The sequence below is a fragment of the Megalobrama amblycephala genome, linkage group LG17, assembly GCF_018812025.1.
Source record: "Megalobrama amblycephala isolate DHTTF-2021 linkage group LG17, ASM1881202v1, whole genome shotgun sequence".
Lineage (NCBI taxonomy): Eukaryota > Metazoa > Chordata > Actinopteri > Cypriniformes > Xenocyprididae > Megalobrama > Megalobrama amblycephala.
Genome location: NC_063060.1, coordinates 3,415,847 through 3,428,737, shown reverse-complemented (window position 1 = coordinate 3,428,737; position 12,891 = coordinate 3,415,847). Strand labels below are relative to the sequence as shown.

Genomic DNA, 12,891 nt, shown 5'->3' with positions numbered 1-12,891 from the left:
TAAAGTCAGAATTGCAAGATATAAAGTCAGAATTGTGAGTTATTAAGTCAGAATTGCATGATATAAAGTCAGAATTGCGAGATATAAAGTCAGAATTGCATGATATAAAGTCAGAATTGCATGATATAAAGTCAGAATTGCGAGATATAAAGTCAGAATTGCGAGTTATAAAGTCAGAATTGCGTGATATAAAGTCAGAATTGCGAGATATAAAGTCAGAATTGCATGATATAAAGTCAGAATTGCGAGATATAAAGTCAGAATTGCATGATATAAAGTCAGAATTGCATGATTTAAAGTCAGAATTGCGAGATATAAAGTCAGAATTGCATGATATAAACTTACAATTCTGAGAAAAATGTCAGTCTTTTTTCCCCTCACAATTGGACATGTATTTTAAAGTCAGAATTGCAAGATATAAAGTCAGAATTGCATGATATAAAGTCAGAATTGTGAGTTATTAAGTCAGAATTGCATGATATAAAGTCAGAATTGCGAGATATAAAGTCAGAATTGCATGATATAAAGTCAGAATTGTGAGTTATAAAGTCAGAATTGCATGATATAAAGTCAGAATTGCGAGATATAAAGTCAGAATTGCATGATATAAAGTCAGAATTGCATGATTTAAAGTCAGAATTGCGAGATATAAAGTCAGAATTGCATGATATAAACTTACAATTCTGAGAAAAAATGTCAGTCTTTTTTCCCCTCACAATTGGACATGTATTTTAAAGTCAGAATTGCAAGATATAAAGTCAGAATTGCGAGTTATAAAGTCAGAATTGCGTGATATAAAGTCAGAATTGCGAGATATAAAGTCAGAATTGCATGATATAAAGTCAGAATTGCATGATATAAAGTCAGAATTGCGAGATATAGTCAATTGCATGATATAAACTTGCAATTCTAAGAAAAAATGTCAGTCTTTTTTCCCCTCACAATTGGACATGTATTTTAAAGTCAGAATTGCAAGATATAAAGTCAGAATTGCATGATTTAAAGTCAGAATTGCGAGATATAAAGTCAGAATTGCGAGTGATATAAAGTCAGAATTGCGTGATATAAAGTCAGAATTGCGTGATACAAACTTGCAATTGCGTGTCATAAGTGCAGTTGTCAGGGGAAAAGACTGACGATTTTTCTCAGAATTGCGAGTTCATATCTAGCGATTCAGACTTTATAATACTTAATCCTGATTTTATATCAAGCAAATTCTAACTTTATAACTCGCAATTGTGAGTTTAAATCACGCAATTCTGAGAAAAAAAAATAAAATCAAAATTGTGAGATAAAAAGTCGCAATTACCTTTTTTATTTTTTTTATTTCATGGCGGAAACAAGCTTCCATAGATATATGCACCCTGGGTGAGAAAAAGCTGCACTAAAAAGTATACTGCATTAGATACAATATTAAATCAAGTATTATTTATTGTAAAGATGCACTCTTTTTAACAGAACAGTTCAATTTCATACAGTAACATTTTCGATTGGCCACCAAAAAGTATTTCCTCAAAATACACAACTCCTTTTGAGTGGCCGTCAATGTAGAAAGATGCTGTTTGAATGGTTAAGTTACTCCATAGAGTTAATGAACTAGACTATGCGCAGATCTTGTGTAATCAATGTGTGTTAATAGCAGCACGTTTGCTCCTGATCTCACCCGCTTTACCTGATAAAGCTCTAATGAGAAGTTTGCAGGCTAATTAAAGCCTCAATAACAGATTAAGCTTGGCCAGACATGCAGATTTAGAGAGAGCACTAACTTTGTCTCATCTGAGTTACCTAATTTTCCTTGCTCAGAATGGCTGATGAAGTCGATGTAAACTGTCAGAGAGATACTTGAGCTACACGACGCAGCTGACAGACGTCTTCCCGGTAATAGACATTCCCAAGCCAAACTTGAAAAGCCTTCAAAAGGAAGAGAACACAGAACTGCCTGATTCCTGATCAGCATGTCACGGACCGTATATGAATGCACATAAATATAAAATATATAAATATAAATGCACTATTGTTCAAAAGTTTGGGGTCAGCAAGATTTTTATTTAAATAAATTAATACTTTTATTCAGCAAGGATGCATTAAATTGATCAAAAGTGACACTAAAGACATTAGATTTTTATTTCTTTCCTACTTTCTATTTGTAAAGAATCCTAAAAAAATATATCAGGGTTTCCACAAAAATATGAAGCAGCACAAATGTTTTCAATGATTTCTGAAGGTGTGACATGACATGATATTATATAAAATATCATTTATTGTAAAAAAAAAAAGATGCACAAACACTTTTCAACAAAACATTTCATAAAAAGATTTTGTCCAGTTTGAAATGCTTAACCAATAGATGTAATGTTGAAGATAAAGACAGTCAGTATTGTGTTTGTTAGTTAATGTGATTCTCTACACCTGTGTGAACTTGAGGAGAACTGACTTCATGCATCCACTAAAAATCACAAAACAGCTGATTCAAACACAACGAGACTTCAAAAATGATGAAGAAAAGCAAAGTTTGGCTTAAGCGTTTAAATATATAGTTTGTAGAGTAAACAGAAAAAAATAATGATGTAATCGCTGGCCTGGATACCATTAGCTGAGGATTTCCCGCTAACATTACATAAGAAATCTGTCATCTCAACATCACGTGACTCAGCTGGAAGCCTTTTTTGGGGTTCCTATGAAGAGCTATTCAGTTTGAAATACATCCCTCTGGTCTTGGTTCAGCACGTCTGTTTAGTAATTCACCATAAGGGTTTAGAGAGACAAGCTGCCATGTAGATAAAGGCTCAGATGAACAGCTTTGTTTAACACAAAAGCACAAAAGAGGGTTTAACTGCTTCCACAGAACTAGTGTTTGAAGTTACACATAATGTTGGGCTTGCGTTTATCTTAAAAAAAAGAGAAAGCGAAATAAGAAATGTGTTCTGGTCAGATACAATATATTCCACTTTTTTACTCAAGAGTAACAAAATGTGGGACTGAGATAATTTCATGAAATTAAAGAACACATTTGAAACGTTTTTGGAACAAACAAAAAGTATTTTCCATTTCCATTTTAGTTACATCTGAGTTATTCCATTGTGTGTTTTTGTAATTTTTATTAGTTTCTGTTTCTTTTAAATGTGTCTATATAGTTTCAATTCATTTTTACTTCAGTTTTAGTTTGTTAAACCAAGTTAAACTAAATGAAAATGAAAAATGGATCAACTATAACCCTGCAAACAATACAATATTTTTGGATCAAAAATCCACAGAGTTTCCCAAATAATTGAGTGATAATGTCTCCTGTTGCTAACATCATTTTGCTCAAAAACAGCTAAACCAATCCGATTAAACATTCATGCTTTATGTTTACATACATGAGATGCCAGAGAGTTCAAGTTCAGGAGTGACTCCTGTATTCCGTAAACACACAGAATGATAATTTACTCACTTGCACATTTGTGTACGTGGCCATTGTGATCCAGTATACAACCATCACAAATAAATGGCATGTTATGACACCTAAATACACTGGAAATATCTAGTATTCTATAATCACAGACATCAACACCTGGATATTTCCAGTTAAAGGTGAGGTATGTTATTTCTGCAACAATAGAGTCACCAAACAGAATTACAAAACTAATAACAGTTTTCAATGAATTTCTTGAACTTTCTGCAGCTGATGATCCTGTCTGTCATAGATCGGCCAAACAGATGATGTGTCAGGCTCAAATTTGACATAAGCTGCCCGAAAGCGACGTCATTTAAAGGTGCTAAATAGGATGTTTTGTTTTATACATTTTTGCAATATTACTTGAAACTGTCTTTACTAACTGATAAAAGACTATTTATTAGGTGCACTGAAAGGAATAATATTAATATACATCATCTGTGCATGAGGTAGGGCCTTAAAAACATCAGCCAATGATCGCGTAAACGATTGGCCCTCTGGCTTGTCAATCACTGCCATGACGTTCCTTGTGAGAGACGAGCGCGGCTGTGCGCTCCAGTAACTTTCCACACTCCACAGGCGCTGCATGCAATGTTTTTGTCAGGAGACAGGAGTAACAACTGCAGATTATGAGTTACCTGCGGTGAGTCCGACATAATGAATCCACTAACACGACACAGCGAATGCCGGTGGTAAATACTCGTGCACGAGTTTTGGGAGGCGTTCCCTTGAAATGAGCTGTGAAGGAGGGGGGTTGTTCTTACACATGCGCTCATTTCAAAAACTCACTAACAGTCTTTGGTTTCTCAGTCGACAAAAAGATCCTATTTAGCACCTTTAAGCGTGGCATTCAACAACTAGAGGATGGAAGATGCTGTGATCGGACCGGTGTTTGTGTCGTGTCATGGGTTTCGTGATAACGGAGATGGAATATAGACATACAAGTTATTTGATTGAGAGAGCAAAAAGGAAGGCTAAAAGAGACGAAATTTCCTTCGACAACTTGCAGTGCTACATATCATCGAGGATGAGAAACGAACACAAGGCTGCAGACAAAGGCGACAGGTAAATGCTATCTGTTGCTGTTTTGGAGTAATTGTATGTAAACTGTATGTTTATGGCTTTTTAAAAATGGTGGGTGCTGGTGTTTCACATGGAATGCGTTCAGCCAATCAACGTTCATTTACAGTACAGTCTAAAAGTTTGGAACCACTAAGATTTTTAATGTTTTTAAAAGAAGTTTCGTCTGCTCACCAAGGCTACATTTATTTAATTAAAAATACAGTAAAAAAACAGTAATATTGTGAAATATTATTACAATTTAAAATAACTGTGTACTATTTAAATATATTTGACAAAGTAATTTATTCCTGTGATGCAAAGCTGAATTTTCAGCATCATTACTCCAGTCTTCAGTGTCACATGATCCTTCAGAAATCATTCTAATATGCTGATTTGCTGCTCAATAAACATTTATGATTATTTTCAATGTTGAAAACAGTTGTGTACTTTTTTTTTTTCAGGATTCCTTGATGAATAGAAAGTTCAAAAGAACAGCATTTATCTGAAATACAAAGCTTCTGTAGCATTATACACTACCGTTCAAAAGTTTGGGGTCAGTAAGAATTTTTATTTTTATTTTTTTGAAAATAAATTAAAGAAATGAATACTTTTATTCAGCAAGGATGCATTAAATCAATCAAAAGTGGCAGTAAAGACATTTATAATGTTACAAAAGATTAGATTTCAGATAAACACTGTGTTTTTGAACTTTCTATTCATCAAATAATCCTGAAAAAAAAAAATATTGTACACAAATATTTTGTACAATTGTACACATTAAATGTTTCTTGAGCAGCAGATCAGCATATTAGAATGATTTCTGAAGGATCATGTGACACTGAAGACTAGAGTAATGATGCTGAAAATTCAGCTTTGCCATCACAGGAATAAATTACTTTGTGAAATATATTCAAATAGAAAACAGTTATTTTAAATTGTAATAATATTTCACAATATTACTGTTTTTTACTGTATTTTTAATTAAATAAATGCAGCCTTGGTGAGCAGACGAAACTTCTTTTAAAAACATTAAAAATCTTAGTGGTTCCAAACTTTTGGACTGTACTGTACATCACTTGTAGTTCCTATTGCATTTACATTTACATTTAGTCATTTAGCAGACGCTTTTCTCCAAAGCGACTTACAAATGAGAATGGTAGAAGCAATCAAATCAACATGAGTACAAGTCACATTTTCATCAGCAAAGTGCTCATAGCAAGGGTTTTTTATATATATAATACAAATAGATGGAGAAAGATAATAGAAACCAAAAAAAAGAAAAGTAAAATATAAATAAAGAGTAAGTGCTAATATTACTGGGTCAAGTGTTGACGAAAATGATATATCTTTAGCAGTTTTTCCGAAAATGCTCAGATAGAGCGTGACAGGTACAGCCGGGAACAGACCAGGAGAAAGTTTGTGAGAGTGATTTTGTGCCTCTTTGGGATGGCACCACAAGGCACCGTTCACTTGCAAGTTTCTGGAGGGTGCATAAGTCTGAAGTAGTGAGTTTAGGTATAGTGCTGCAGAGCCAGTGGTTGTTCTGTAGGCAAACATCAGAGCCTTGAATTGGATGTGAGCAGCTATTGGCAGCCAATGCAAACTGATGAAGAGAGGAGTGACGTGCACTCTCTTCGGCTCATTAAAAACCAGTCTTGCTGCAGCATTCTGGATCAGTTGTAGAGGCTTGACAGTGCATGCTGGAAGGCCTGCCAAGAGCATTACAATAGTCCAGTCTGGATAGAACAAGAGCTTGGACAAGAATTTGTGTGGGATACTCCGATAGGAAAGGTCTAATCTTCCTAATGTTGTAATGTTCCTATTGTGCTGGGTTAGACTCTACTTTGAAATAGGAGATAATTTAGTCCCCTAAAAGGTGTTCCCACAACTAAAATCATTCCCAGTTACTGTGGTGCAAACATGCCAAAAAGCGGGTACTTCCACCAATAGTTATACACACTTAAAATGCTGGGTTAAAAACAACCCAAGTTGGGTTGAAAATGGACAAACCCAATGGTTGGGTTAAATGTTTCCCCAACCTGCTGGGTAGTTTTAACTATTGTTTAAAAAATATTGTATTGTTTGCTTAAGACGAACACAAAGTATGTAATAATAAACATTTATTAAATTGTTTGTTAATGAAATGTTCACCTTTTGATTATTATTGTTGCCTCTAGTAATTATGTGTCTGATTTTTAATTTCCAACCTATTTTGGGTTCATTTTAAGCCAGTCATATAGTCATTTTTAAATAATAGTTGGGTTAAATAAAACAGCCCAGCACATTGGGCAAACATTTAACCCAACCGCTGGGTTAAAACAACCAAATTGCTGGGTTTGTCCATTTTCAACCCAACTTGGGTTGTTTTTACCTCAGAAATTTGTAGAGTGGAGGAACTATGAAAACGTTGGTCACCGTGATTTTGCCAAGTAAGACATGTTCCTGGATCAACATATTTTGTTGATCCTGGAACAACATTCCTGTCCGAAACCCTTAACCCTAGTCTTAACCCTAATCCTACCCCTAAACCTAATCCTACCCATAACTTCTCCCTAAAATCAGAGGGGAAATATATATGCATAACACTGATGTAGAAGCACCTGGTTGCAAGCCTAAACTTGACATAAATGGTAAACTTGTCCCTCAAATCTGATTGGTTGATTGGAATGTTGTTCCAGGATCAACAAAGATGTTGATCCAGGAACATACATGTCGTACTTGGTGAAATCACATTCACCGAAAAGGTTCCACCGGTGAGAAAGCCCCTATTGATGCCCATAGAACCATTTTTGGTTCCCCAAAGAAGTTCTTAATAGAACCATTTTTTTCTTACTGTGAAGCAAATTTTAAAAATCTAAAGAACCTTTTACCACTGTAAAGAATCTTGTGTGCAATGGAGAGATTCCATGGATGCTATAGAACATTTATTTGTAAGTCTTAAAGAGAATCTACCTATAAATGATTCATAGTTGTCTCTGCATGTTAAAATAGTTTCTTCTTTCCAAGTTCAACATCAAACAAGTTAAATAAACTATCATTGTATCCCATCAAATCTCTCAGCAAAGTCATGCTTGACTGTTTAACATACTTTCTTTCTCCATGACTCACAAGACAGGTGCTGAATCACACGGTCGGAATGTTACGAGAGTCGAGGAGTTGCTCGAGACTTCAGACAGGTTGCAGAACGAGCGTGTGCCATGCTGCTGTACAGTCAGACATTTATTTTTTGTGGACGGTCTTCCATCTGCTTTGCATTAGCTGACTCTAACACTCTCTATGCTGAGAGCTGATGCGTTTCAGTGAGTGTATGAGTCAAATAGCCCCTTTCACACAGCAATCCCGGTAAATTACCGTAAAATTACCAGAATTACTTTACCGGTAAATACACAAATATGCTGTTCACACAAGCAATGGCATTCTGACTTTTTAAGCAAGCAAGCAACTTTATTTATATAGCACATTTTCAAACAACAGACGTTGCCCCAAAGTGCTTTACAATAATGATATTTAATATTGCATACAACATAGTAAAAATGACTTATTCAAAAGCTAAATACATTTTTAAATAAATCTTAAAAGTGGCAATTGATGGAGGTGACTTCACATGGAATGGGAGACTATTCCAGAGTTTGGGACCTACCACGGAAAAAGCACGATCTTCTTTTGATTTAAAATTACAGCAAGGAAGTCGTTGATCTGAAGACCTGAGAACTCTGGAAGGAGAGTAGGAAATAAGAAGATCACTAATGTACTGAGGGGAAAGACTGATAATGCCTTGTAGACAAACAGGAGAATTTTGAAATCAATCCTGAATTTATCAGGAAGCCAATGTAAGGATTGCAGTACAATGGTCCCTCTTTCTGGTTCCCATTAAAAGCCTTGCTGCTGCATTTTGGTGGGCTAATGCAGTCTGGGGGAGACCAACATATAAAGAATTACAGGAATCAATCCTTGATGAGATAAAGGAGTGAACCACAATTTCCAAATCCTTTCTAGAGAGAAAATGCTTTATTTTACCAATTGATGTCCGGTTAAAAAAAAAAAAGCTACCTTTAACAATGGCACCAATCTGCCCATTATTACCCCTAAACTCTTTACATGATTGAAGCTTTAAGGACAGGGAGCCAAGCTGACCAGCAAAGGTAGGTGACATGGGAGAGCCTACAATCGAGACCTCAGTTTTACTCTCATTTACTTGTAGAAAGTTGTTAGAAAGCCAAAGCTTAATGTCATCGTAACATACATGTACTTTATCCAGCGAACGTGTTTTATATAAACTCACAGGAATGTAAAACTGAAGATCATCTGCATAGAAATGGTATGCAGTATAGTTCTGAAAAATAAGAGAAGAGAGAACAACAGCGGTCACAAAATCGACCCCTGAGGGATGCCACATGCTAAAGGTGGAGGAGAAGTCTCCAAGAATCACAGCAACTGTCCTGTCCTTTAAATATAAGGCAAACCACTGAAGGGCTGTATGCTGGACCAAAGCTGTAACCATGTCTTTAACATTGGGGGGGGGGGACCAATTTATTTATAATTTTTTTTATAAAGCATAAATAAACAGAACAGTGAAGGAAATTCTAGGTCTAACTGTAGTTGGGAAATAATTATTTCTGAACTATTTGCACATAATATTTGCATTAAAATATTTACACATGTACTTTTATTTGTATGCCTAATATGTCGAAAATGTAAAACGTTTATTGTCTCTTCACACTTAGTTAGGAATTACATGAATCACGCAGCCTGAATGCATATTTTCAATTCAATATTTGAGAAAAAAGTTAAGTAGTTTGCATCACTGGATGTTACCGACAGTCTTTTAACATTTCTATCGCAAAACAGCCGACACTTGTTTCACTATCTACATCTTACCTGACTCTCTGCTTCTTTGAACAGTAAACCCCGCCTACTTTGATTTGACTGGCAATCTCAATCATTTTGACATTGACGAGCGCTGATAGACCACTGAGGTAGACCAGTCGCCAGACTAATAATGTAACTTTTAAACTTTTTTGTCATCCTAACAACACAGTGCAGCAGAGCAGTGCAATAATTTCAAATATTGGGGGGACAATTTGGTAATTTCTAATTATTAGGGGAGGACTTGTCCCCCTCAATGTCTGTGGTGGTTACGGCTCTGCCCTGAACACCAACCCAACACTCCAAGAATCTCAACGTGAGAAGAACCTCAACGTCGATCGTATCAAAGGCAGCATTTAGATCTAGAAAAACTAGAACAACATATGATCCTGAGTCTAGAGATAATAATATATTAGTAACACATTAGTAACCTTAAGCAATGCAGATTCAGTGCCGTAATGTCCTAAAACCAGACTGAAATGTGTCTAAATTTTTTTTTAAAGTATTCAAATGTGAGTAAAGCTGTGAGTAGACCAGAAAAAAAGTCTGGGTCTCGAGCGCAACACGTTGAAAAAGTCATAGATGATTATCTACCGTGTATTTACATAGAAAAACTATTAAAAATCTTACTGTAAACAGTGCTAAGTAATCACGTTATCTCCATAAGAACTCTACGATTGACCCAAAGCAGACTTTTTACATCAGGGCGTTCTGACATCGTACATGCTCATACTGGTAATCTTCATTCTGTGTTTACACACACACACACACACACTAGTAATTTACTGGTAATGTTACAACTTCTCATAAATTACGTAAATTGCCAGAACTGTTTAACCGGTATTTTTGAAAAGGTCCTGTTCACACATGATCTCTTACCGATAATTTACCAGTAAAGACTGTATGTGTGAAAGGAATTATTAACCTGACATGGACCTTCTCAGAAGCCCTGCAGAGTCTTACGTTCTCTCTTCCTGGCAGACTGCATCTTTGGTTAACGGCCATAAGTTTTGAGGTATTTTTCTGTGGAAGGTCAAAACAAACCTCAAGTCAAGTCAGTAGATTTTCTATAGTACAAATCACAATGCATAATTTCAAAGCAGATTTACAGAAAAGATAGCCTGAGGCCACTGAAGCAAGAAAATCTTGAAAACCTAAGGTATGCGTGCTTGCATTAACCCAACTATAGTTGCCGCAGTGTATGGTTGTCATTTTCCTTTTGTACGTTTTTTTATAGATGTTTTCCATGTTTTATTTCTCAATGACATGCAAGCAAACATCCAAATAAAGGATTTCAAGAACAAAAAAAAGGTATTCACTTCCTTCCTGTGACATGAGGCTGTCAACTTCCTACCCCTACTTCCAGGAAGCATAGCGAAGGCAAACCCTCCCAAAGAAAAGTAATTTTCATGTTAATATTAGGATTTTTTTGTTGACATATATATATATATATATATATATATATATATATATATATATATATATATATATATATATATATATATATATATATATACATAATCATGAGGGTCTCTAGAATCATCCAAACAAAACAAATCTTACAAGAGATCTATAGTTTTTAGTTTTTTGTATACTTAGTCAAAAGTCCAAGCGGCAACTATAGTTGCCGGTGGGCAAATGACTTGTAAGTACATATATCATGGGGAAATAGGGTATACTATGTTTAATGGGTTAATAAATCAAGGTTATTGGTCTTGTTTAGTGCTTTTTGCTTTCATAATATTTTATATTGTTATATATTATATATTGTTATTTGTTAATTAATTTATTTTGTAATTTATTTTTTAATTTTTTTATTTGTTATATGTGACCCTGGACTACAAAACCAGTCATAAAGGTCAATTTTTTGAAATTAAGATTTATACATCATCTGAAAGCTTTCCATTGATGTATGGTTTGTTAGGATAGGACATTTGGCCGAGATACAACTATTTGAAAATCTGGAATCTGAAGGTACAAAAATCGAAATATTGAGAAAATTGCCTTAAAGTTGACTAAATGAAGTCCTTAACAATGTATATCCATTCACAAAAATAATTTTTTATATATTTACGGTAGAAAATTTACAAAATATCTTAATTGAACATGATCTTTACTTAATATCCTAATGATTTTTGGCATTAAAGAAAAAAAAAATCAATAATTTTGACCCATACAATGTATTGTTTGCTATTGCTACAAATATACCCGTGCGACTTATGACTGGTTTTGTGGTCCAGGGTCACATATAGATGTAATTTTTTCTAATGAACAATGAAATTTAACAACTTAATGGCTGCACTTTGTTCTGCACTTTGTTCCACCACTTTAAAACAAACGGATTTGTTGTTTGTTGTGATTTCATATTCAAGAATTTATATGCTAGATGCAACTTTTTGTGTTCGCATCGAATGTTCTTCAACTTTGATTGATCTGTTGATCTGTTGAAAGCACTTATTTTGAGTTATATGCATAAATGTTATCTTCCTATTCAAATTTTACATTGAGGGGTGCATACAACATATTTGCCCACCGGCAACTATAGTTGCCGCACATTCAAACACGTTTTTTAAGAAAAAAAAAAAAAAAAACCTGGGGAAAATAAATGCAGAACATGTTCACATAGGACACTATTAACAGGACTATATGCATGAAACCATTCAGAAAAATTTGGGCACAAATGGGTTAACACGCAGAAAGGTAACCAATGGCGCACAAGCAAAAAGAGCAAGAGAGATTACATGAGGGCCTATTGATTTTATTTAGTTGTTTATTTAGGAAGTGAAGTCATTCACAAACGCATGCCAAACTACATATCGCAGTAATCCTTCAGCGTCACGCAGCCTGTTTAATTCAGTTATGAGCTGTAGGGGAAGCTAAACGTTCAAAAAGCGTGACAAAAATTGCACCTTCCAGGTGCAATTTGGTCTCCGTTACTTGAAGCGTTTTGAAGAACAAAGAAAACTTTTTTTGTCTAAAAACTAGACACTCAAGGACAAGGTGATAAAAAGATGCATGTAGACTCTGAATGAGCTCTGAATGTGAAGCTTGCATTCTTTGTGTCTCTTGCAATTCATCATCAAGAGACCAGAAAATAATTAACTCATAAATAATTTTTCAAATATAAATATAATACAAATATTTTAAACATTAAAAATAATTAAAATAATTAAATTACATCATTAAAAATGAAAAGTCTGGTTCGGAGCCAGCGATACACAGAGAGTTCTCACTCTCTGAAGCCTCTCTGGCAGGATAAGTGTGAATTATATGGATTGTCCCACATCAAAGGTGTCAAGCATGTGGTGTGCAGTAGGTGTTTACTGCCCTTGTTCATTGTGCCCTGGTTTTGAGCATCTTCAGACCCCATCCAGCGAGAGAGGGGGAGATCCAAGAAGCGATTAGAGTCTACGGTAATCCGACCCATCCAGTGATCAGTGTGCTGCTAGAGGAGGAGTCTCACACACAGGGAGGAGAAAGACTGACAGGGACCGAGGGGAGTTCGCCATGCGCACACCCCTAAAAAC

General features: G+C 35.1%; 1 long non-coding RNA gene across 1 annotated transcript in view; it reads right to left on the bottom strand.

Annotated features, from left to right (window-relative positions):
- LOC125251155 overlaps window positions 1-12,891 on the bottom strand; it is a 63,297-nt gene that overhangs the window by 14,574 nt on the left and 35,832 nt on the right. The window lies entirely within an intron of this gene.